The sequence below is a fragment of the Scyliorhinus torazame genome, chromosome 24, assembly GCF_047496885.1.
Source record: "Scyliorhinus torazame isolate Kashiwa2021f chromosome 24, sScyTor2.1, whole genome shotgun sequence".
Lineage (NCBI taxonomy): Eukaryota > Metazoa > Chordata > Chondrichthyes > Carcharhiniformes > Scyliorhinidae > Scyliorhinus > Scyliorhinus torazame.
The window spans coordinates 10,141,060-10,163,899 of record NC_092730.1 but is presented as its reverse complement, the minus strand read 5'-3'; positions in this window follow the sequence as shown (position 1 = coordinate 10,163,899).

Here is a 22,840-nt window from a genome sequence, read left to right as displayed (position 1 = left end):
GCCTACGGCCCCGACCGCGCGGCAGCCCCTTGGGCTCCGTGGACCCCCGTTGCGACCGACTCCCCGGCACCCCCCCCCCCCCCCCGCAAGCCTGCGCGGCTAGAGCACCAGACCACCCGGGTGGGCCCCGCTGCTATTTTTGCGGGCAGTCGAAACAACCCCCGGCAGCGCTGCCCGGCCCGCTCAGCTACTCGTAAAAGCTGCGGCAGCGAGGGGCATTACTCAGCGGCGTGCCAGTCCCGGGGGGTTCGCCGCAATCTCCGGGGGAGAACGTGGACAGCAGACTCAACCCCCCCAACGATCCGGCGGGCGCCGCCATTTTGGGTCCCGGACACCACGCGGGCAGGATGGGCGCCGCCATCTTGTGTCGCGCCGACCACCTGCGATCCATGGGGGCGGCCATTTTGTCCGCCCCCGACCGCGTGCGATCCATGGGGGCGGCCATCTTGGCTGATAGCCAAGACGTAGACGGCTCCACGGGGTCTGAAGAAAACGCCGCAATGCAACAACCACGACTGGCTTCGGTGACCCTGGACCAATCGCGGCCCCGGACGCTCCAAACGGCAACAACAACGGTGCTGGTCAACGGGTACGAGACGCCCTGCCTGCTCGACTCTGGGAGCACGGAGAGTTCTATCCACCCGGACACGGTAAGACGCTGTTTTCTCTCTATTCGTCCGAGCACCCAAAAGATTTTCCTGGCAGCGGGATCCCATTCCGTGGAGATCAAAGGGTTCTGCATGGCGAACCTAACGGTGCGGGGGAGGGAGTTTAAGAATTATCAGCTTCCTGTCCTCCCCCACCTCTGCGCTCCCACTCTCTTGGGGTTAGATTTCCAGTGTGACCTCCAGAGCCTAACGTTCCAATTCGGCGGCCCAATACCCCCCCTCACTATCTGCGGCCTCGCGACCCTCAAAGTTGAGCCCCCATCCTTGTTTGCGAACCTCACCCCGGATTGCAAACCCGTCGCCACTAGGAGCAGACGGTACAGCGCCCAGGACCGGACCTTCATTCGGTCCGAAGTCCAGCGGCTGCTGAAGGAAGGCATAATCCAGGCCAGCAATAGTCCCTGGAGAGCACAGGTGGTAGTCGTGAAGACCGGGGAGAAACAGAGGATGGTCATAGACTATAGTCAGACCATCAACAGGTACACTCAGCTAGATGCGTACCCTCTCCCCCGCATATCCGACATGGTCAATCGGATTGCACAGTACAAGGTCTTTTCCTCCGTGGACCTCAAGTCCGCTTACCACCAGCTCCCCATCCGCCCGAGCGACCGCAAGTACACAGCCTTCGAGGCAGACGGGCGATTATACCACTTCCTAAGGGTCCCATTTGGCGTCACGAACGGAGTCTCGGTCTTCCAACGGGAGATGGACCGAATGGTTGATCAACACGGGTTGCAGGCCACGTTCCCGTATCTCGACAACGTAACCATCTGCGGCCACGATCAGCAGGACCACGGCGCCAACCTCCGCAAATTCCTCCAGACCGCTAACGCCCTGAACCTCACATACAACGAGGAAAAGTGCGTTTTTAGCACAAACCGGCTAGCCATCCTGGGATACGTAGTGCGCAATGGGATAATAGGCCCCGACCCCGAACGCATGCGCCCCCTTATGGAATTTCCCCTCCCCCACTGCTCCAAAGCCCTGAAACGCTGCCTGGGCTTCTTTTCGCACTACGCCCAGTGGGTTCCCCAGTACACAGACAAGGCCCGCCCGCTAATACAGACCACGACCTTCCCCCTGTCGACAGAGGTTCGCCAGGCCTTCAGCTGCATCAAAGCGGATATCGCAAAGGCCACGATGCGCGCCATCGACGAGTCCCTCCCCTTCCAGGTCGAGAGCGACGCCTCCGATGTAGCTCTGGCGGCCACCCTCAACCAAGCGGGCAGGCCCGTGGCCTTTTTCTCCCGAACCCTCCACGCCTCAGAAATCCGCCACTCCTCAGTGGAAAAGGAGGCCCAAGCCATAGTGGGAGCTGTGCGACATTGGAGGCATTACCTGGCCGGCAGGAGATTCACTCTCCTCACCGACCAACGGTCGGTAGCCTTCATGTTCGATAATGCACAGCGGGGCAAAATTAAGAATGAGAAGGTCTTGAGGTGGAGGATCGAGCTCTCCACCTTCAACTATGAGATCTTGTATCGTCCCGGAAAGCTGAACGAGCCGTCCGATGCCCTATCTCGCGGCACATGTGCCAACGCACAAATAGACCGCCTCCAAGCCCTCCATGAGGACCTCTGCCACCCGGGGGTCACTCGATTCTACCATTTCATAAAGTCCCGCAACCTCCCCTACTCTGTGGAGGAGGTCCGTACAGTCACCAGGAACTGCCACATCTGCGCAGAGTGCAAACCGCACTTTTTCAGGCCGGATAGAGCGCACCTGATCAAGGCTTCCCGCCCCTTTGAACGCCTCAGTCTGGACTTCAAAGGCCCCCTCCCCTCCACCGACCGCAACGCAAACTTCCTAAACGTGGTGGACGAGGACTCCCGTTTCCCCTTCGCCATCCCCTGCCCCGACATGACAGCGTCCACAGTCATTAAAGCCCTTGGCACCATATTCACACTGTTCGGTTGCCCCACGTACATCCATAGCGATAGGGGGTCCTCCTTCATGAGCGACGAACTGCGTCAGTTCCTGCTCAGCAAGGGCATAGCCTCGAGCAGGACGACCAGTTACAACCCCCGGGGGAACGGTCAGGTAGAGAGGGAGAACGGTACATGACAAAAATCTGTAAATAATTCTGACAACCTGTACATAGTTAACTGTTGGGCAAAATGCATAGCCACTGTACGAAATTAGTTCTAGAGCCAGCCTTGTAAACCACTACCACCATGCGAACCACCACCCCGCCGGGTTCTTTTTTAACAAGGGGTGAATGTGGTGGTATGTATTAGGGGTAGTACGGTACCTGTGAAGCTGAGAGTCTATTGGCTGACATGTCCCGGGTCCTGGTTGGATCTGCCGCCTGCTGGCTCCGCCCTGAAGGCGGAGTATAAGAGCCCGGGTTCTCCCAGCAGCCGCATTCTGGGGGGCGCCAATCAGATTGAATTTGACCCTGAGCCATATTGGGTCATATTAAGGTCAGGTGACCAAAAATATGTTCAAAGAGGCTGTGGTGGTCTGTATTAGGGGTAATATGGTACCTGTGAAGCCGAGAGGCTATTGGCTGACAGGTCCCGGGTCCTGGTTGGATCTGCCGCCTGCTGGCTCCGCCCTGAAGGCGGAGTATAAGAGCCCGGGTTCTCCCAGCAGCCTCATTCTGTAACTGAGCTGCTGGGGAACAAGTCTTGCTTAATAAAGCCTCGATAGACTTCATCACTTCTCGACTTGCGTGAGTCATTGTTGCGCTACAGAGGCCAGTTTTAATGAGAGTCAGAGAGAGAGACAGAGAGAGAGACAGAGAGAGAGACAGAGAGAGAGACAGAGAGAGAGACAGAGAGAGAGACAGAGAGAGAGACAGAGAGAGTGAGAGACAGAGTGAGAGATAGAGAGAGAGACAGAGAGAGAGAGACAGAGAGAGAGAGACAGAGAGAGTGAGACAGAGAGAGAGACAGAGAGAGTGAGAGACAGAGTGAGAGATAGAGAGAGAGACAGAGAGAGAGAGACAGAGAGAGAGAGACAGAGAGAGAGAGACAGAGAGAGAGAGACAGAGAGAGTGAGACAGAGAGAGAGAGAGAGAGAGACAGAGAGAGAGACGCAGAGAGAGACACAGAGAGACAGAGAGAGAGAGAGAGAGAGAAAGACAGAGAGAGAGAGAGACAGAGAGAGAGACACAGAGTGAGAGAGAGTGAGAGACAGAGAGAGACAGAGACAGAGAGAGAGACAGAGAGAGAGACACAGAGAGACAGAGAGAGAGAGAGAGAGAGAGAAAGACAGAGAGACAGAGAGACAGAGAGAGAGACACAGAGTGAGAGAGAGTGAGAGACAGAGAGAGACAGAGACAGAGAGAGAGACAGAGAGAGAGACACAGAGAGACAGAGAGAGAGAGAGAGAGAGAGAAAGACAGAGAGAGAGAGAGACAGAGAGAGAGACAGAGAGAGAGAGACACAGAGTGAGAGAGAGAGACACAGAGTGAGAGAGAGAGACAGAGAGACAGAGACAGAGAGAGAGAGAGACACAGAGAGACAGAGAGAGAGAGAGAGACAGAGACAGAGAGAGAGACACAGAGAGACACAGAGAGACAGAGAGAGACAGAGACAGAGAGAGAGACAGAGAGAGAGAGGCAGAGGGGTTTAGGGCGGGGATTCCAGAGCTCAGGCCCCCCCCCCCCCGGCAGCTGAAGGCACGGCCGCCAATGGTGGAGCGATGGGAATGGGGGGGATGGTCAAGAGGCCGGAATTGGAGGAGCGCAGAGATCTCGGAGGGTTGTAGGGACTGGAGGGGGTTACAGAGATAGGGAGGGTTGTAGGGGCTGGAGGAGGTTACAGAGATAGGGAGGGTTGTAGGGGCTGGAGGAGGTTACAGAGATAGGGAGGGGTGTAGGGGCTGGAGGAGGTTACAGAGATAGGGAGGGTTGTAGGGACTGGAGGAGGGTATAGAGATACGGAGGGTTGTAGGGACTGGAGGCGGTTACAGAGATAGGGAGGTTTGTAGGGGCTGGAGGAGGTTACAGAGATAGGGAGGGTTGTAGGGACTGGAGGAGGTTACAGAGATAGGGAGGGTTGTAGGGGCTGGAGGGGGTTACAGAGATAGGGAGGGTTGTAGGGACTTGAGGCGGTTACAGAGATAGGGAGGTTTGTAGGGGCTGGAGGAGGTTACAGAGATAGGGAGGGTTGTAGGGACTGGAGGAGGTTACAGAGATAGGGAGGGTTGTAGGGGCTGGAGGGGGTTACAGAGACAGGGAGGGTTGTAGGGGCTGGAGGAGGTTACAGAGATAGGGAGGGTTGTAGAGACTGGAGGAGGTTACAGAGATAGGGAGGGTTGTAGGGGATGGAGGAGGTTACAGAGATAGGGAGGGTTGTAGGGGCTGGAGGAGGTTACAGAGATAGGGAGGGTTGTAGGGACTGGAGCAGGTTACAGAGAGAGGGAGGCTTGTAGGGGCTGGAGGAGGTTACAGAGATAGGGAGGGTTGTAGGGGCTGGACGAGGTTACAGAGATAGGGAGGGTTGTAGGGGCTGGAGGAGGTTACAGAGATAGGGAGGGTTGTAGGGGCTGGAGGAGGTTACAGAGATAGGGAGGGTTGTAGGGGCTGGAGGAGGTTACAGAGATAGGGAGGGTTGTAGGGACTGGAGGTTACAGAGATAGGGAGGGTTGTAGGGGCTGGAGAAGGTTACAGAGATAGGGAGGGTTGTAGAGACTGGAGGAGGTTACAGAGATAGGGAGGGTTGTAGGGGATGGAGGAGGTTACAGAGATAGGGAGGGTTGTAGGGGCTGGAGGAGGTTACAGAGATAGGGAGGGTTGTAGGGACTGGAGCAGGTTACAGAGAGAGGGAGGCTTGTAGGGGCTGGAGGAGGTTACAGAGATAGGGAGGGTTGTAGGGGCTGGACGAGGTTACAGAGATAGGGAGGGTTGTAGGGGCTGGAGGGGGTTACAGAGATAGGGAGGGGTGTAGGGGCTGGAGGAGGTTACAGAGATCCAGAGGGTTGTCGGGGCTGGACGAGGTTACAGAGATAGGGAGGGTTGTAGGGGCTGGAGGAGGTTACAGAGATAGGGAGGGTTGTAGGGGCTGGAGGAGGTTACAGAGATAGGGAGGGGTGTAGGGGCTGGAGGAGGTTACAGAGATAGGGAGGGTTGTAGGGACTGGAGGAGGGTATAGAGATACGGAGGGTTGTAGGGACTGGAGGCGGTTACAGAGATAGGGAGGTTTGTAGGGGCTGGAGGAGGTTACAGAGATAGGGAGGGTTGTAGGGACTGGAGGAGGTTACAGAGATAGGGAGGGTTGTAGGGGCTGGAGGGGGTTACAGAGATAGGGAGGGTTGTAGGGACTTGAGGCGGTTACAGAGATAGGGAGGTTTGTAGGGGCTGGAGGAGGTTACAGAGATAGGGAGGGTTGTAGGGACTGGAGGAGGTTACAGAGATAGGGAGGGTTGTAGGGGCTGGAGGGGGTTACAGAGACAGGGAGGGTTGTAGGGGCTGGAGGAGGTTACAGAGATAGGGAGGGTTGTAGAGACTGGAGGAGGTTACAGAGATAGGGAGGGTTGTAGGGGATGGAGGAGGTTACAGAGATAGGGAGGGTTGTAGGGGCTGGAGGAGGTTACAGAGATAGGGAGGGTTGTAGGGACTGGAGCAGGTTACAGAGAGAGGGAGGCTTGTAGGGGCTGGAGGAGGTTACAGAGATAGGGAGGGTTGTAGGGGCTGGACGAGGTTACAGAGATAGGGAGGGTTGTAGGGGCTGGAGGGGGTTACAGAGATAGGGAGGGGTGTAGGGGCTGGAGGAGGTTACAGAGATCCAGAGGGTTGTCGGGGCTGGACGAGGTTACAGAGATAGGGAGGGTTGTAGGGGCTGGAGGAGGTTACAGAGATAGGGAGGGTTGTAGGGGCTGGAGGAGGTTACAGAGATAGGGAGGGTTGTAGGGGCTGGAGGAGGTTACAGAGATAGGGAGGGTTGTAGGGGCTGGAGGAGGTTACAGAGATAGGGAGGGTTGTAGGGACTGGAGGTTACAGAGATAGGGAGGGTTGTAGGGGCTGGAGAAGGTTACAGAGATAGGGAGGGTTGTAGAGACTGGAGGAGGTTACAGAGATAGGGAGGGTTGTAGGGGATGGAGGAGGTTACAGAGATAGGGAGGGTTGTAGGGGCTGGAGGAGGTTACAGAGATAGGGAGGGTTGTAGGGACTGGAGCAGGTTACAGAGAGAGGGAGGCTTGTAGGGGCTGGAGGAGGTTACAGAGATAGGGAGGGTTGTAGGGGCTGGACGAGGTTACAGAGATAGGGAGGGTTGTAGGGGCTGGAGGGGGTTACAGAGATAGGGAGGGGTGTAGGGGCTGGAGGAGGTTACAGAGATCCAGAGGGTTGTCGGGGCTGGACGAGGTTACAGAGATAGGGAGGGTTGTAGGGGCTGGAGGAGGTTACAGAGATAGGCAGGGCTGTAGGGGCTGGAGGAGGTTACAGAGATAGGGAGGGTTGTAGGGGCTGGAGGAGGTTACAGAGAGAGGGAGGGTTGTAGGGGCTGGAGGAGGTTACAGAGATAGGGAGGGTTGTCGGGGCTGGAGGAGGTAACAGAGATAGGGAGGTTTGTAGGGGCTGGAGGAGGTTACAGAGATAGGGAGGGTTGTAGGGACTGGAGGAGGTTACAGAGATAGGGAGGGTTGTAGGGGCTGGAGGGGGTTACAGAGATAGGGAGGGTTGTAGGGACTTGAGGCGGTTACAGAGATAGGGAGGTTTGTAGGGGCTGGAGGAGGTTACAGAGATAGGGAGGGTTGTAGGGACTGGAGGAGGTTACAGAGATAGGGAGGGTTGTAGGGGCTGGAGGGGGTTACAGAGACAGGGAGGGTTGTAGGGGCTGGAGGAGGTTACAGAGATAGGGAGGGTTGTAGAGACTGGAGGAGGTTACAGAGATAGGGAGGGTTGTAGGGGATGGAGGAGGTTACAGAGATAGGGAGGGTTGTAGGGGCTGGAGGAGGTTACAGAGATAGGGAGGGTTGTAGGGACTGGAGCAGGTTACAGAGAGAGGGAGGCTTGTAGGGGCTGGAGGAGGTTACAGAGATAGGGAGGGTTGTAGGGGCTGGACGAGGTTACAGAGATAGGGAGGGTTGTAGGGGCTGGAGGGGGTTACAGAGATAGGGAGGGGTGTAGGGGCTGGAGGAGGTTACAGAGATCCAGAGGGTTGTCGGGGCTGGACGAGGTTACAGAGATAGGGAGGGTTGTAGGGGCTGGAGGAGGTTACAGAGATAGGGAGGGTTGTAGGGACTGGAGGAGGTTACAGAGATAGGGAGGGTTGTAGGGACTGGAGGTTACAGAGATAGGGAGGGTTGTAGGGGCTGGAGGAGGTTACAGAGATAGGGAGGGTTGTAGGGGCTGGAGGAGGTTACAGAGATAGGGAGGGTTGTAGGGGCTGGAGGAGGTTACAGAGATAGGGAGGGTTGTAGGGACTGGAGGTTACAGAGATAGGGAGGGTTGTAGGGGCTGGAGAAGGTTACAGAGATAGGGAGGGTTGTAGGGACTGGAGGTTACAGAGATAGGGAGGGTTGTAGGGGCTGGAGGAGGTTACAGAGATAGGGAGGGTTGTAGGGGCTGGAGGAGGTTACAGAGATAGGGAGGGTTGTAGGGGCTGGAGGAGGTTACAGAGATAGGGAGGGTTGTAGGGACTGGAGGTTACAGAGATAGGGAGGGTTGTAGGGGCTGGAGAAGGTTACAGAGATAGGGAGGGTTGTAGGGACTGGAGGTTACAGAGATAGGGAGGGTTGTAGGGGCTGGAGGAGGTTACAGAGATAGGGAGGGTTGTAGGGGCTGGAGGAGGTTACAGAGATAGGGAGGGTTGTAGGGGCTGGAGAAGGTTACAGAGATAGGGAGGGTTGAGAGACTGGAGGAGGTTACAGAGATAGGGAGGGTTGTAGGGGCTGGAGGAGGTTACAGAGATAGGGAGGGTTGTCGGGGCTGGAGGAGGTTACAGAGAGAGGGAGGGTTGTCGGGGCTGGAGGAGGTTACAGAGAGAGGGAGGGTTGTCGGGGCTGGAGGAGGTTACAGAGATAGGGAGGGTTGTAGGGGGCTGGAGGCGGAGTCAGAGATAGGGAGGAGGTGAGGATGGGTTGAAGAGGGGGGGGGTGAGAATTGTAAACTGGGGGGTGTTGTCGGCCCGGGGGATCAGTGCGGCTCAGCGAGCACGTGGGGGGGGGGGGTGTGAACGGGGACAGGGCGCAGGTTCGGACACAGGGATGGGGGGGGCCGGGGGTGGGGGGGGGGGGGGTGGGGGGCAGAGTTCGGGTCGAGCTGACGCTCCCGGAAGGCAGACTCCGGGGGGGGAGCGGGCAGGACGATAGTCGAGTCTGGAGGGGACGAGGGCGCGGGTGAGGGTTTCCACAGCGGATGAGCAGGTGGAGGCGGGAACGGGCGGGTCTGGGTGACGGAGCGAATGGGGGGTGGGGTCGGTATCCCACCGGGACCCCCCCACCCCCAATCCCGGGCCGTGACGAGTCCAGCCCAATGTGGGTACGTTCCCGGGAAGGGGGGGGGGGGGGGGGCGGGTGAAGACGGTGTCCGGAGGAGCGTAAACAATGGCTTCAGGCTTCCCGATATTTAACCGGACAATGGCCGGGGTGACATGGGCCTAGCGATGGGCTGAGCGGGTGTTCGGCAAGCCTGAACATTCGCTCCCTCCACACTCCCTTCATCCCGGATCTCGGCAAAACGCAGGAATCTCCTCCAGCCAGAGGGAACCGCAATCCAATCTCATCCCGTGTCGCAGGGCGGCCCCTGGGGGTCACCAGCAGAACTGCACCAACACCAAACCCAGCTCCGATCCATTCCCCCCCATCCCTCCCAAACCACCAACGCCTCTCGGCTCTGTCAGAGGGTCAGTACTGAGGGAGTGCCGCACTGTCAGAGGGTCAGTGCTGAGGGAGTGCTGCACTGTCAGAGGGTCTGTACTGAGGGAGTGCCGCTCTGTCAGAGGGTCAGTACTGAGGGAGTGCCGCACTGTCAAGGGGTCAGTACTGAGGGAGTGCCGCACTGTCAGAGGGTCAGTACTGAGGGAGTGCCGCACTGTCAGAGGGTCAGTACTGAGGGAGTGCTGCACTGTCAGAGGGTCAGTACTGAGGGAGTGCTGCACTGTCAGAGGGTCAGTGCCGAGGGAGTGCTGCACTGTCAGAGGGTCAGTACTGAGGGAGTGCCGCACTGTCAAGGGGTCAGTACTGAGGGAGTGCCGCACTGTCAGAGGGTCAGTACTGAGGGAGTGCTGCACTGTCAGAGGGTCAGTACTGAGGGAGTGCCGCACTGTCAGAGGGTCAGTACTGAGGGAGTGCTGCACTGTCAGAGGGTCAGTACTGAGGGAGTGCTGCACTGTCAGAGGGTCAGTGCCGAGGGAGTGCTGCACTGTCAGAGGGTCAGTACTGAGGGAGTGCTGCACTGTCAGATGGTCAGTACTGAGGGAGTGCCGCACTGTCAGAGGGTCAGTACTGAGGGAGTGCTGTACTGTCAGAGGGTCAGTACTGAGGGAGTGTCGCACTGTCAGAGGGTCAGTGCTGAGGGAGTGCTGCACTGTCAGAGGGTCTGTACTGAGGGAGTGCCGCTCTGTCAGAGGGTCAGTACTGAGGGAGTGCCGCACTGTCAAGGGGTCAGTACTGAGGGAGTGCTGCACTGTCAGAGGGTCAGTACTGAGGGAGTGCTGCACTGTCAGAGGGTCAGTACTGAGGGAGTGCTGCACTGTCAGAGGGTCAGTACTGAGGGAGTGCTGCACTGTCAGAGGGTCAGTACTGAGGGAGTGCTGCACTGTCAGAGGGTCAGTACTGAGGGAGTGCTGCACTGTCAGAGGGTCAGTGCCGAGGGAGTGCTGCACTGTCAGAGGGTCAGTACTGAGGGAGTGCTGCACTGTCAGATGGTCAGTACTGAGGGAGTGCCGCACTGTCAGAGGGTCAGTACTGAGGGAGTGCCGCACTGTCAGAGGGTCAGTGCTGAGGGAGCTCTGAACTGTCAGCAGGTCAGTACTGAGGGAGCGCTGCACTGTCAGAGGGTCAGTACTGAGGGAGCACCACACAGTCAGAGCGTCAGTACTGAGGGAGCTCCGCACTGTCAGCAGGTCAGTACTGAGGGAGCGCCGCACTGTCAGAGGGTCAGTGCCGAGGGAGTGCTGCACTGTCAGAGGGTCAGTGCCGAGGGAGTGCTGCACTGTCAGAGGGTCAGTACTGAGGGAGTGCCGCACTGTAAGAGGGTCAGTACTGAGGGAGTGCCGCACTGTCAGAGGGTCAGTACTGAGGGAGTGCCGCACTGTCAGAGGGTCAGTGCTGAGGGAGTGCTGCACTGTCAGAGGGTCAGTACTGAGGGAGTGCCGCACTGTCAGAGGGTCAGTACTGAGGGAGTGCCGCACTGTCAGAGGGTCAGTACTGAGGGAGTGCTGCACTGTCAGAGGGTCAGTGCCGAGGGAGTGCTGCACTGTCAGAGGGTCAGTACTGAGGGAGTGCCGAACTGTCAGATGGTCAGTACTGAGGGAGTGCCGCACTGTCAGAGGGTCAGTACTGAGGGAGTGCCGCACTGTCAGAGGGTCAGTGCTGAGGGAGCTCTGCACTGTCAGCAGGTCAGTACTGAGGGAGCGCTGCACTGTCAGAGGGTCAGTACTGAGGGAGCGCTGCACTGTCAGAGGGTCAGTACTGAGGGAGCACCACACAGTCAGAGCGTCAGTACTGAGGGAGCTCCGCACTGTCAGCAGGTCAGTACTGAGGGAGCGCCGCACTGTCAGAGGGTCAGTACTGAGGGAGTGCCGCACTGTCAGAGGGTCAGTACTGAGGGACTGCTGCACTGTCAGTACTGAGGGAGTGCTGCACTGTCAGAGGGTCAGTACTGAGGGAATGCCGCACTGTCAGAGGGTCAGTACTGAGGGAGTGCTGCACTGTCAGAGGGTCAGTGCTGAGGGAGTGCCGCACTGTCAGAGGGTCAGTGCTGAGGGAGTGCTGCACTGTCAGAGGGTCAGTGCTGAGGGAGTGCCGCTCTGTCAGAGGGTCAGTACTGAGGGAGTGCCGCACTGTCAAGGGGTCAGTACTGAGGGAGCGCCGCACTGTCAGAGGGTCAGTACTGAGGGAGGGCTGCACTGTCAGAGGGTCAGTACTGAGGGAGTGCTGCACTGTCAGAGGGTCAGTGCCGAGGGAGTGCTGCACTGTCAGAGGGTCAGTGCCGAGGGAGTGCTGCACTGTCAGAGGGTCAGTACTGAGGGAGTGCCGAACTGTCAGATGGTCAGTACTGAGGGAGTGCCGCACTGTCAGAGGGTCAGTACTGAGGGAGTGCCGCACTGTCAGAGGGTCAGTACTGAGGGAGCTCCGCACTGTCAGCTGGTCAGTACTGAGGGAGCGCTGCACTGTCAGAGGGTCAGTACTGAGGGAGCACCACACAGTCAGAGCGTCAGTACTGAGGGCGCTCCGCACTGTCAGCAGGTCAGTACTGAGGGAGCGCCGCACTGTCAGAGGGTCAGTACTGAGGGACTGCCGCACTGTCAGTACTGAGGGAGTGCTGCACTGTCAGAGGGTCAGTACTGAGGGAATGCCGCACTGTCAGAGGGTCAGTGCTGAGGGAATGCCGCACTGTCAGAGGGTCAGTACTGAGGGAGTGCAGCACTGTCAGAGGGCCCGTACTGAGGGAGTGCCGCACTGTCAGAGGGTCAGTACTGAGGGAGTGCCGCACTGTCAGAGTGTCAGTACTGAGGGAGTGCCGAACTGTCAGATGGTCAGTACTGAGGGAGTGCCGCATTGTCAGAGGGTCAGTACTGAGGGAGCGCTGCACTGTCAGAGGGTCAGTACTGAGGGAGTGCCGCACTGTCAGAGGGTCAGTACTGAGGGAGTGCCGCACTGTCAGATGGTCAGTACTGAGGGAGCGCTGCACTGTCAGAGGGTCAGTACTGCGGGAGCGCCGCACAGTCAGAGGGTCAGTACTGAGGGAGTGCTGCACCGTCAGAGGGTCAGTACTGAGGGAGCACCGCGCAGTCAGAGGGTCAGTACTGAGGGAGCTCCGCACTGTCAGCAGGTCAGTACTGAGGGAGCGCCGCACTGTCTGAGGGTCAGTACTGAGGGACTGCCGCACTGTCAGAGGGTCAGTACTGAGGGAGTGCCGCACTGTCAGAGGGTCAGTACTGAGGGAGTGCCGCACTGTCAGAGGGTCAGTACTGAGGGAGTGCTGCACTGTCAGAGGATCAGTACTGAGGGAATGCTGCACTGTCAGAGGGTCAGTACTGAGGGAGTGCCGCACTGTCAGAGGGTCAGTACTGAGGGAGTGCCGCACTGTCAGAGGGTCAGTACTGAGGGAGTGCTGCACTGTCAGAGGATCAGTACTGAGGGAGTGCCGCACTGTCGGAGGGTCAGTACTGAGGGAGTGCCGCACTGTCAGAGGGTCAGTACTGAGGGAGTGCCGCACTGTCAGAGGGTCAGTACTGAGGGAGTGCTGCACTGTCAGAGGATCAGTACTGAGGGAATGCTGCACTGTCAGAGGGTCAGTACTGAGGGAGTGCCGCACTGTCAGAGGGTCAGTACTGAGGGAGTGCCGCACTGTCAGAGGATCAGTACTGAGGGAGTGCTGCACTGTCAGAGGATCAGTACTGAGGGAGTGCCGCACTGTCGGAGGGTCAGTACTGAGGGAGTGCCGCACTGTCAGAGGGTCAGTACTGAGGGAGTGCCGCACTGTCAGAGGGTCAGTACTGAGGGAGTGCCGCACTGTCAGAGGGTCAGTACTGAGGGAGTACCGCACTGTCAGAGGGTCAGTACTGATGGAGTGCTGCACTGTCACAGGGTCAGTACTGAGGGAATGCCGCACTGTCAGAGGGCCAGTACTGAGGGAGTGCCGCACTGTCAGAGGGTCAGTACTGAGGGAGTGCCGCACTGTCAGAGGGCCAGTACTGAGGGAGTGCCGCACTGTCAAGGGGTCAGTACTGAGGGAGTGCCGCACTGTCAGAGGGTCAGTACTGAGGGAGTGCCGCACTGTCAGAGGGCCAGTACTGAGGGAGTGCCGCACTGTCAGAGGGTCAGTACTGAGGGAGTGCCGCACTGTCAGAGGGCCAGTACTGAGGGAGTGCCGCACTGTCAAGGGGTCAGTACTGAGGGAGTGCCGCACTGTCAGAGGGTCAGTACTGAGGGAGTGCCGCACTGTCAGAGGGTCAGTACTGAGGGAGCGCTGCACTGTCAGAGGGTCAGTACTGAGGGAGTGCCGCACTGTCAGAGGGTCAGTACTGAGGGAGTGCCGCACTGTCAGATGGTCAGTACTGAGGGAGTGCTGCACTGTCAGAGGGTCAGTACTGAGGGAGCTCCGCACTGTCAGCAGGTCAGTACTGAGGGAGCGCCGCACTGTCAGAGGGTCAGTACTGAGGGACTGCCGCACTGTCAGTACTGAGGGAGTGCTGCACTGTCAGAGGGTCAGTACTGAGGGAATGCTGCACTGTCAGAGGGTCAGTACTGAGGGAGCGCTGCACTGTCAGAGGGTCAGTACTGAGGGAGCACCACACAGTCAGAGCGTCAGTACTGAGGGAGCTCCGCACTGTCAGCAGGTCAGTACTGAGGGAGCGCCGCACTGTCAGAGGGTCAGTACTGAGGGAGTGCCGCACTGTCAGAGGGTCAGTACTGAGGGACTGCCGCACTGTCAGTACTGAGGGAGTGCTGCACTGTCAGAGGGTCAGTACTGAGGGAATGCCGCACTGTCAGAGGGTCAGTACTGAGGGAGTGCTGCACTGTCAGAGGGTCAGTGCTGAGGGAGTGCCGCACTGTCAGAGGGTCAGTGCTGAGGGAGTGCTGCACTGTCAGAGGGTCAGTGCTGAGGGAGTGCCGCTCTGTCAGAGGGTCAGTACTGAGGGAGTGCCGCACTGTCAAGGGGTCAGTACTGAGGGAGCGCCGCACTGTCAGAGGGTCAGTACTGAGGGAGGGCTGCACTGTCAGAGGGTCAGTACTGAGGGAGTGCTGCACTGTCAGAGGGTCAGTGCCGAGGGAGTGCTGCACTGTCAGAGGGTCAGTGCCGAGGGAGTGCTGCACTGTCAGAGGGTCAGTACTGAGGGAGTGCCGAACTGTCAGATGGTCAGTACTGAGGGAGTGCCGCACTGTCAGAGGGTCAGTACTGAGGGAGTGCCGCACTGTCAGAGGGTCAGTACTGAGGGAGCTCCGCACTGTCAGCTGGTCAGTACTGAGGGAGCGCTGCACTGTCAGAGGGTCAGTACTGAGGGAGCACCACACAGTCAGAGCGTCAGTACTGAGGGCGCTCCGCACTGTCAGCAGGTCAGTACTGAGGGAGCGCCGCACTGTCAGAGGGTCAGTACTGAGGGACTGCCGCACTGTCAGTACTGAGGGAGTGCTGCACTGTCAGAGGGTCAGTACTGAGGGAATGCCGCACTGTCAGAGGGTCAGTGCTGAGGGAATGCCGCACTGTCAGAGGGTCAGTACTGAGGGAGTGCAGCACTGTCAGAGGGCCCGTACTGAGGGAGTGCCGCACTGTCAGAGGGTCAGTACTGAGGGAGTGCCGCACTGTCAGAGTGTCAGTACTGAGGGAGTGCCGAACTGTCAGATGGTCAGTACTGAGGGAGTGCCGCACTGTCAGAGGGTCAGTACTGAGGGAGCGCTGCACTGTCAGAGGGTCAGTACTGAGGGAGTGCCGCACTGTCAGAGGGTCAGTACTGAGGGAGTGCCGCACTGTCAGATGGTCAGTACTGAGGGAGCGCTGCACTGTCAGAGGGTCAGTACTGCGGGAGCGCCGCACAGTCAGAGGGTCAGTACTGAGGGAGTGCTGCACCGTCAGAGGGTCAGTACTGAGGGAGCACCGCGCAGTCAGAGGGTCAGTACTGAGGGAGCTCCGCACTGTCAGCAGGTCAGTACTGAGGGAGCGCCGCACTGTCTGAGGGTCAGTACTGAGGGACTGCCGCACTGTCAGTACTGAGGGAGTGCTGCACTGTCAGAGGGTCAGTACTGAGGGAATGCTGCACTGTCAGAGGGTCAGTACTGAGGGAGTGCCGCACTGTCAGAGGGTCAGTACTGAGGGAGTGCCGCACTGTCAGAGGGTCAGTACTGAGGGAGTGCTGCACTGTCAGAGGATCAGTACTGAGGGAGTGCCGCACTGTCGGAGGGTCAGTACTGAGGGAGTGCCGCACTGTCAGAGGGTCAGTACTGAGGGAGTGCCGCACTGTCAGAGGGTCAGTACTGAGGGAGTGCCGCACTGTCAGAGGGTCAGTACTGAGGGAGTACCGCACTGTCAGAGGGTCAGTACTGATGGAGTGCTGCACTGTCACAGGGTCAGTACTGAGGGAATGCCGCACTGTCAGAGGGCCAGTACTGAGGGAGTGCCGCACTGTCAGAGGGTCAGTACTGAGGGAGTGCCGCACTGTCAGAGGGCCAGTACTGAGGGAGTGCCGCACTGTCAAGGGGTCAGTACTGAGGGAGTGCCGCACTGTCAGAGGGTCAGTACTGAGGGAGTGCCGCACTGTCAGAGGGCCAGTACTGAGGGAGTGCCGCACTGTCAGAGGGTCAGTACTGAGGGAGTGCCGCACTGTCAGAGGGCCAGTACTGAGGGAGTGCCGCACTGTCAAGGGGTCAGTACTGAGGGAGTGCCGCACTGTCAGAGGGTCAGTACTGAGGGAGTGCCGCACTGTCAGAGGGTCAGTACTGAGGGAGCGCTGCACTGTCAGAGGGTCAGTACTGAGGGAGTGCCGCACTGTCAGAGGGTCAGTACTGAGGGAGTGCCGCACTGTCAGATGGTCAGTACTGAGGGAGTGCTGCACTGTCAGAGGGTCAGTACTGAGGGAGCTCCGCACTGTCAGCAGGTCAGTACTGAGGGAGCGCCGCACTGTCAGAGGGTCAGTACTGAGGGACTGCCGCACTGTCAGTACTGAGGGAGTGCTGCACTGTCAGAGGGTCAGTACTGAGGGAATGCTGCACTGTCAGAGGGTCAGTACTGAGGGAGTGCCGCACTGTCAGAGGGTCAGTACTGAGGGAGTGCCGCACTGTCAGAGGGTCAGTACTGAGGGAGTGCTGCACTGTCAGAGGATCAGTACTGAGGGAGTGCCGCACTGTCGGAGGGTCAGTACTGAGGGAGTGCCGCACTGTCAGAGGGTCAGTACTGAGGGAGTGCCGCACTGTCAGAGGGTCAGTACTGAGGGAGTGCCGCACTGTCAGAGGGTCAGTACTGAGGGAGTACCGCACTGTCAGAGGGTCAGTACTGAGGGAGTGCTGCACTGTCAGAGGGTCAGTACTGAGGGAGCCGCACTGTCAGAGGTTCAGTACTGAGGGAGTGCCGCACTGTCAGAGGGTCAGTACTGAGGGAGTGCCGCACTGTCAAGGGGTCAGTACTGAGGGAGTGCCGCACTGTCAGAGGGTCAGTACTGAGGGAGTGCCGCACTGTCAGTGGGTCAGTACTGAGGGAGTGCTGCACTGTCAGAGGGTCAGTACTGAGGGAGTGCTGCACTGTCAGAGGGTCAGTGCCGAGGGAGTGCTGCACTGTCAGAGGGTCAGTGCCGAGGGAGTGCTGCACTGTCAGAGGGTCAGTACTGAGGGAGTGCCGAACTGTCAGAAGGTCAGTACTGAGGGAGTGCCGCACTGTCAGCAGGTCAGTACTGAGGGAATGCTGCACTGTCAGAGGGTCAGTACTGAGGCAGCACCACACAGTCAGAGGGTCAGTACTGAGGGACTGCCGCACTGTCAGTACTGAGGGAGTGCTGAACTGTCAGAGGGTCAGTACTGAGGGAATGCCGCACTGTCAGAGGGTCAGTGCTGAGGGAGTGCCGCACTGCCAGAGGGTCAGTACTGAGGGAGTGCAGCACTGTCAGAGGGCCCGTACTGAGGGAGTGCCGCACTGTCAAGGAGTCAGTACTGAGGGAGTGCCGCACTGTCAGAGGGTCAGTACTGAGGGAGTGCCGCACTGTCAGAGGGTCAGTACTGAGGGAGTGCTGCACTGTCAGAGGGTCAGTACTGAGGGAGTGCTGCACTGTCAGAGGGTCAGTGCCGAGGGAGTGCTGCACTGTCAGAGGGTCAGTGCCGAGGGATTGCTGCACTGTCAGAGGGTCAGTACTGAGGGAGTGCCGAACTGTCAGATGGTCAGTACTGAGGGAGTGCCGCACTGTCAGAGGGTCAGTACTGAGGGAGTGCCGCACTGTCAGAGGGTCAGTACTGAGGGAGTGCCGCACTGTCAGAGGGTCAGTACTGAGGGAGTGCCGCACTGTCAGAGGGTCAGTACTGAGGGAGTGCTGCACTGTCAGAGGATCAGTACTGAGGGAGTGCCGCACTGTCGGAGGGTCAGTACTGAGGGAGTGCCGCACTGTCAGAGGGTCAGTACTGAGGGAGTGCCGCACTGTCAGAGGGTCAGTACTGAGGGAGTGCCGCACTGTCAGAGGGTCAGTACTGAGGGAGTACCGCACTGTCAGAGGGTCAGTACTGAGGGAGTGCTGCACTGTCACAGGGTCAGTACTGAGGGAATGCCGCACTGTCAGAGGGCCAGTACTGAGGGAGTGCCGCACTGTCAGAGGGTCAGTACTGAGGGAGTGCCGCACTGTCAGAGGGCCAGTACTGAGGGAGTGCCGCACTGTCAAGGGGTCAGTACTGAGGGAGTGCCGCACTGTCAGAGGGTCAGTACTGAGGGAGTGCCGCACTGTCAGAGGGCCAGTACTGAGGGAGTGCCGCACTGTCAGAGGGTCAGTACTGAGGGAGTGCCGCACTGTCAGAGGGCCAGTACTGAGGGAGTGCCGCACTGTCAAGGGGTCAGTACTGAGGGAGTGCCGCACTGTCAGAGGGTCAGTACTGAGGGTGTGCCGCACTGTCAGAGGGTCAGTACTGAGGGAGCGCTGCACTGTCAGAGGGTCAGTACTGAGGGAGTGCCGCACTGTCAGAGGGTCAGTACTGAGGGAGTGCCGCACTGTCAGATGGTCAGTACTGAGGGAGTGCTGCACTGTCAGAGGGTCAGTACTGAGGGAGCTCCGCACTGTCAGCAGGTCAGTACTGAGGGAGCGCCGCACTGTCAGAGGGTCAGTACTGAGGGACTGCCGCACTGTCAGTACTGAGGGAGTGCAGCACTGTCAGAGGGTCAGTACTGAGGGAATGCTGCACTGTCAGAGGGTCAGTACTGAGGGAGTGCCGCACTGTCAGAGGGTCAGTACTGAGGGAGTGCCGCACTGTCAGAGGGTCAGTACTGATGGAGTGCTGCACTGTCAGAGGATCAGTACTGAGGGAGTGCCGCACTGTCGGAGGGTCAGTACTGAGGGAGTGCCGCACTGTCAGAGGGTCAGTACTGAGGGAGTGCCGCACTGTCAGAGGGTCAGTACTGAGGGAGTGCCGCACTGTCAGAGGGTCAGTACTGAGGGAGTACCGCACTGTCAGAGGGTCAGTACTGAGGGAGTGCTGCACTGTCAGAGGGTCAGTACTGAGGGAGCCGCACTGTCAGAGGTTCAGTACTGAGGGAATGCCGCACTGTCAGAGGGCCAGTACTGAGGGAGTGCCGCACTGTCAGAGGGTCAGTACTGAGGGAGTGCCGCACTGTCAGAGGGCCAGTACTGAGGGAGTGCCGCACTGTCAAGGGGTCAGTACTGAGGGAGTGCCGCACTGTCAGAGGGTCAGTACTGAGGGAGTGCCGCACTGTCAGTGGGTCAGTACTGAGGGAGTGCTGCACTGTCAGAGGGTCAGTACTGAGGGAGTGCTGCACTGTCAGAGGGTCAGTGCCGAGGGAGTGCTGCACTGTCAGGGGGTCAGTGCCGAGGGAGTGCTGCACTGTCAGAGGGTCAGTACTGAGGGAGTGCCGAACTGTCAGAAGGTCAGTACTGAGGGAGTGCCGCACTGTCAGCAGGTCAGTACTGAGGGAGCGCTGCACTGTCAGAGGGTCAGTACTGAGGCAGCACCACACTGTCAGAGGGTCAGTACTGAGGGACTGCCGCACTGTCAGTACTGAGGGAGTGCTGAACTGTCAGAGGGTCAGTACTGAGGGAATGCCGCACTGTCAGAGGGTCAGTGCTGAGGGAGTGCCGCACTGCCAGAGGGTCAGTACTGAGGGAGTGCAGCACTGTCAGAGGGCCCGTACTGAGGGAGTGCCGCACTGTCAAGGGGTCAGTACTGAGGGAGTGCCGCACTGTCAGAGGGTCAGTACTGAGGGAGTGCCGCACTGTCAGAGGGTCAGTACTGAGGGAGTGCTGCACTGTCAGAGGGTCAGTACTGAGGGAGTGCTGCACTGTCAGAGGGTCAGTACTGAGGGAGTGCCGCACTGTCAGAGGGTCAGTACTGAGGGAGTGCTGCACTGTCAGAGGGTCAGTACTGAGGGAGTGCTGCACTGTCAGCAGGTCAGTACTGAGGGACTGCCGCACTGTCAGTACTGAGGGAGTGCTGCACTGTCAGAGGGTCAGTACTGAGGCAATGCCGCACTGTCAGAGGGTCAGTACTGAGGGAGTGCCGCACTGTCAGAGGGTCAGTACTGAGGGAGTGCTGCACTGTCAGAGGGTCAGTGCCGAGGGAGTGCTGCACTGTCAGAGGGTCAGTGCCGAGGGAGTGCTGCACTGTCAGAGGGTCAGTACTGAGGGAGTGCCGAACTGTCAGATGGTCAGTACTGAGGGAGTGCCGCACTGTCAGAGGGTCAGTACTGAGGGAGTGCCGCACTGTCAGAGGGTCAGTACTGAGGGAGTGCCGCACTGTCAGAGGGTCACTACTGAGGGAGTGCCGCACTGTCAGAGGGTCAGTACTGAGGGAGTGCCGCACTGTCAGAGGGTCAGTGCTGAGGGAGCTCCGCACTGTCAGCAGGTCAGCACTGAGGGAGCGCTGCACTGTCAGAGGGTCAGTACTGAGGGAGCACCACACAGTCAGAGCGTCAGTACTGAGGGAGTGCCGCACTGTCAGCAGGTCAGTACTGAGGGACTGCCGCACTGTCAGTACTGAGGGAGTGCTGCACTGTCAGAGGGTCAGTACTGAGGCAATGCCGCACTGTCAGAGGGTCAGTACTGAGGGAGTGCCGCACTGTCAGAGGGTCAGTGCTGAGGGAGTGCCGCACTGTCAGAGGGTCAGTGCTGAGGGAGTGCTGCACTGTCAGAGGGTCAGTGCTGAGGGAGTGCCGCTCTGTCAGAGGGTCAGTACTGAGGGAGTGCCGCACTGTCAGAGTGTCAGTACTGAGGGAGTGCCGAACTGTCAGATGGTCAGTACTGAGGGAGTGCCGCACTGTCAGAGGGTCAGTGCTGAGGGAGTGCCGCACTGTCAGAGGGTCAGTGCTGAGGGAGTGCTGCACTGTCAGAGGGTCAGTGCTGAGGGAGTGCTGCACTGTCAGAGGGTCAGTGCTGAGGGAGTGCCGCACTGTCAGAGGGTCAGTGCTGAGGGAGTGCTGCACTGTCAGAGGGTCAGTGCTGAGGGAGTGCCGCTCTGTCAGAGGGTCAGTACTGAGGGAGTGCCGCACTGTCAGAGTGTCAGTACTGAGGGAGTGCCGAACTGTCAGATGGTCAGTACTGAGGGAGTGCCGCACTGTAAGAGGATCAGTACTGAGGGAGTGCCGCACTGTCAGATGGTCAGTACTGAGGGAGTGCTCCACCGTCAGAGGGTCAGTACTGAGGGAGCACCGCACAGTCAGAGGGTCAGTACTGAGGGAGCTCCGCACTGTCAGCAGGTCAGTACTGAGGGAGCGCCGCACTGTCAGAGGGTCAGTACTGAGGGACTGCCGCACTGTCAGTACTGAGGGAGTGCTGCACTGTCAGAGGGTCAGTACTGAGGGAATGCTGCACTGTCAGAGGGTCAGTACTGAGGGAGTGCCGCACTGTCAGAGGGTCAGTACTGAGGGAGTGCCGCACTGTCAGAGGGTCAGTACTGAGGGAGTGATGCACTGTCAGAGGATCAGTACTGAGGGAGTGCCGCACTGTCGGAGGGTCAGTACTGAGGGAGTGCCGCACTGTCAGAGGGTCAGTACTGAGGGAGTGCCGCACTGTCAGAGGGTCAGTACTGAGGGAGTGCCGCACTGTCAGAGGGTCAGTACTGAGGGAGTACCGCACTGTCAGAGGGTCAGTATTGAGGGAGTGCTGCACTGTCAGAGGGTCAGTACTGAGGGAATGCCGCACTGTCAGAGGGCCAGTACTGAGGGAGTGCCGCACTGTCAGAGGGTCAGTACTGAGGGAGTGCCGCACTGTCAGAGGGCCAGTACTGAGGGAGTGCCGCACTGTCAAGGGGTCAGTACTGAGGGAGTGCCGCACTGTCAGAGGGTCAGTACTGAGGGAGAACCGCACTGTCAGAGGGTCAGTACTGAGGGAGTGCCGCACTGTCAGAGGGTCAGTACTGAGGGAGTGCCGCACTGTCAGAGGGTCAGTACTGAGGGAGTGCCGCACTGTCAGAGGGTCAGTACTGAGGGAGTGCCGCACTGAGAGAGGGTCAGTACTGAGGGAGTGCCGCGCTGTCAGTGGCTCAGTACTGAGGGAGTGCCGCACTGTCAGAGGGTCAGTACTGAGGGAGTTCTGCACTGTCAGAGGGTCAGTACTGAGGGAGTGCTGCACTGTCAGAGGGTCAGTACTGAGGGAGTGCCGCACTGTCAGAGGGTCAGTACTGGGGGAGTGCTGCACTGTCAGAGGGTCAGTACTGAGGGAGTACCGCACTGTCAGAGGGTCAGTACTGAGGGAGTTCTGCACTGTCAGAGGGTCAGTACTGAGGGAGTGCTGCACTGTCAGAGGGTCAGTACTGAGGGAGTGCCGCACTGTCAGAGGGTCAGTACTGGGGGAGTGCTGCACTGTCAGAGGGTCAGTACTGAGGGAGTGATGCACTGTCAGAGGGTCAGTACTGAGGGAGTGATGCACTGTCAGAGGGTCAGTACTGAGGGAACGCTGCACTGTCAGAGGGTCAGTAACGAGTGAGTGCCGAACTGTCAGAGGGTCAGTACTGAGGGAGAGCCGCACTGTCAGAGGGTCAGTACTGAGGGAGTGCCGCACTGTCAGAGGGTCAGTACTGAGGGAGTGCTGCACTGTCAGAGGATCAGTACTGAGGGAGTGCCGCACTGTCGGAGGGTCAGTACTGAGGGAGTGCCGCACTGTCAGAGGGTCAGTACTGAGGGAGTGCCGCACTGTCAGAGGGTCAGTACTGAGGGAGTGCCGCACTGTCAGAGGGTCAGTACTGAGGGAGTGCTGCACTGTCAGAGGATCAGTACTGAGGGAGTGCCGCACTGTCGGAGGGTCAGTACTGAGGGAGTGCCGCACTGTCAGAGGGTCAGTACTGAGGGAGTGCCGCACTGTCAGAGGGTCAGTACTGAGGGAGTGCCGCACTGTCAGAGGGTCAGTACTGAGGGAGTGCCGCAC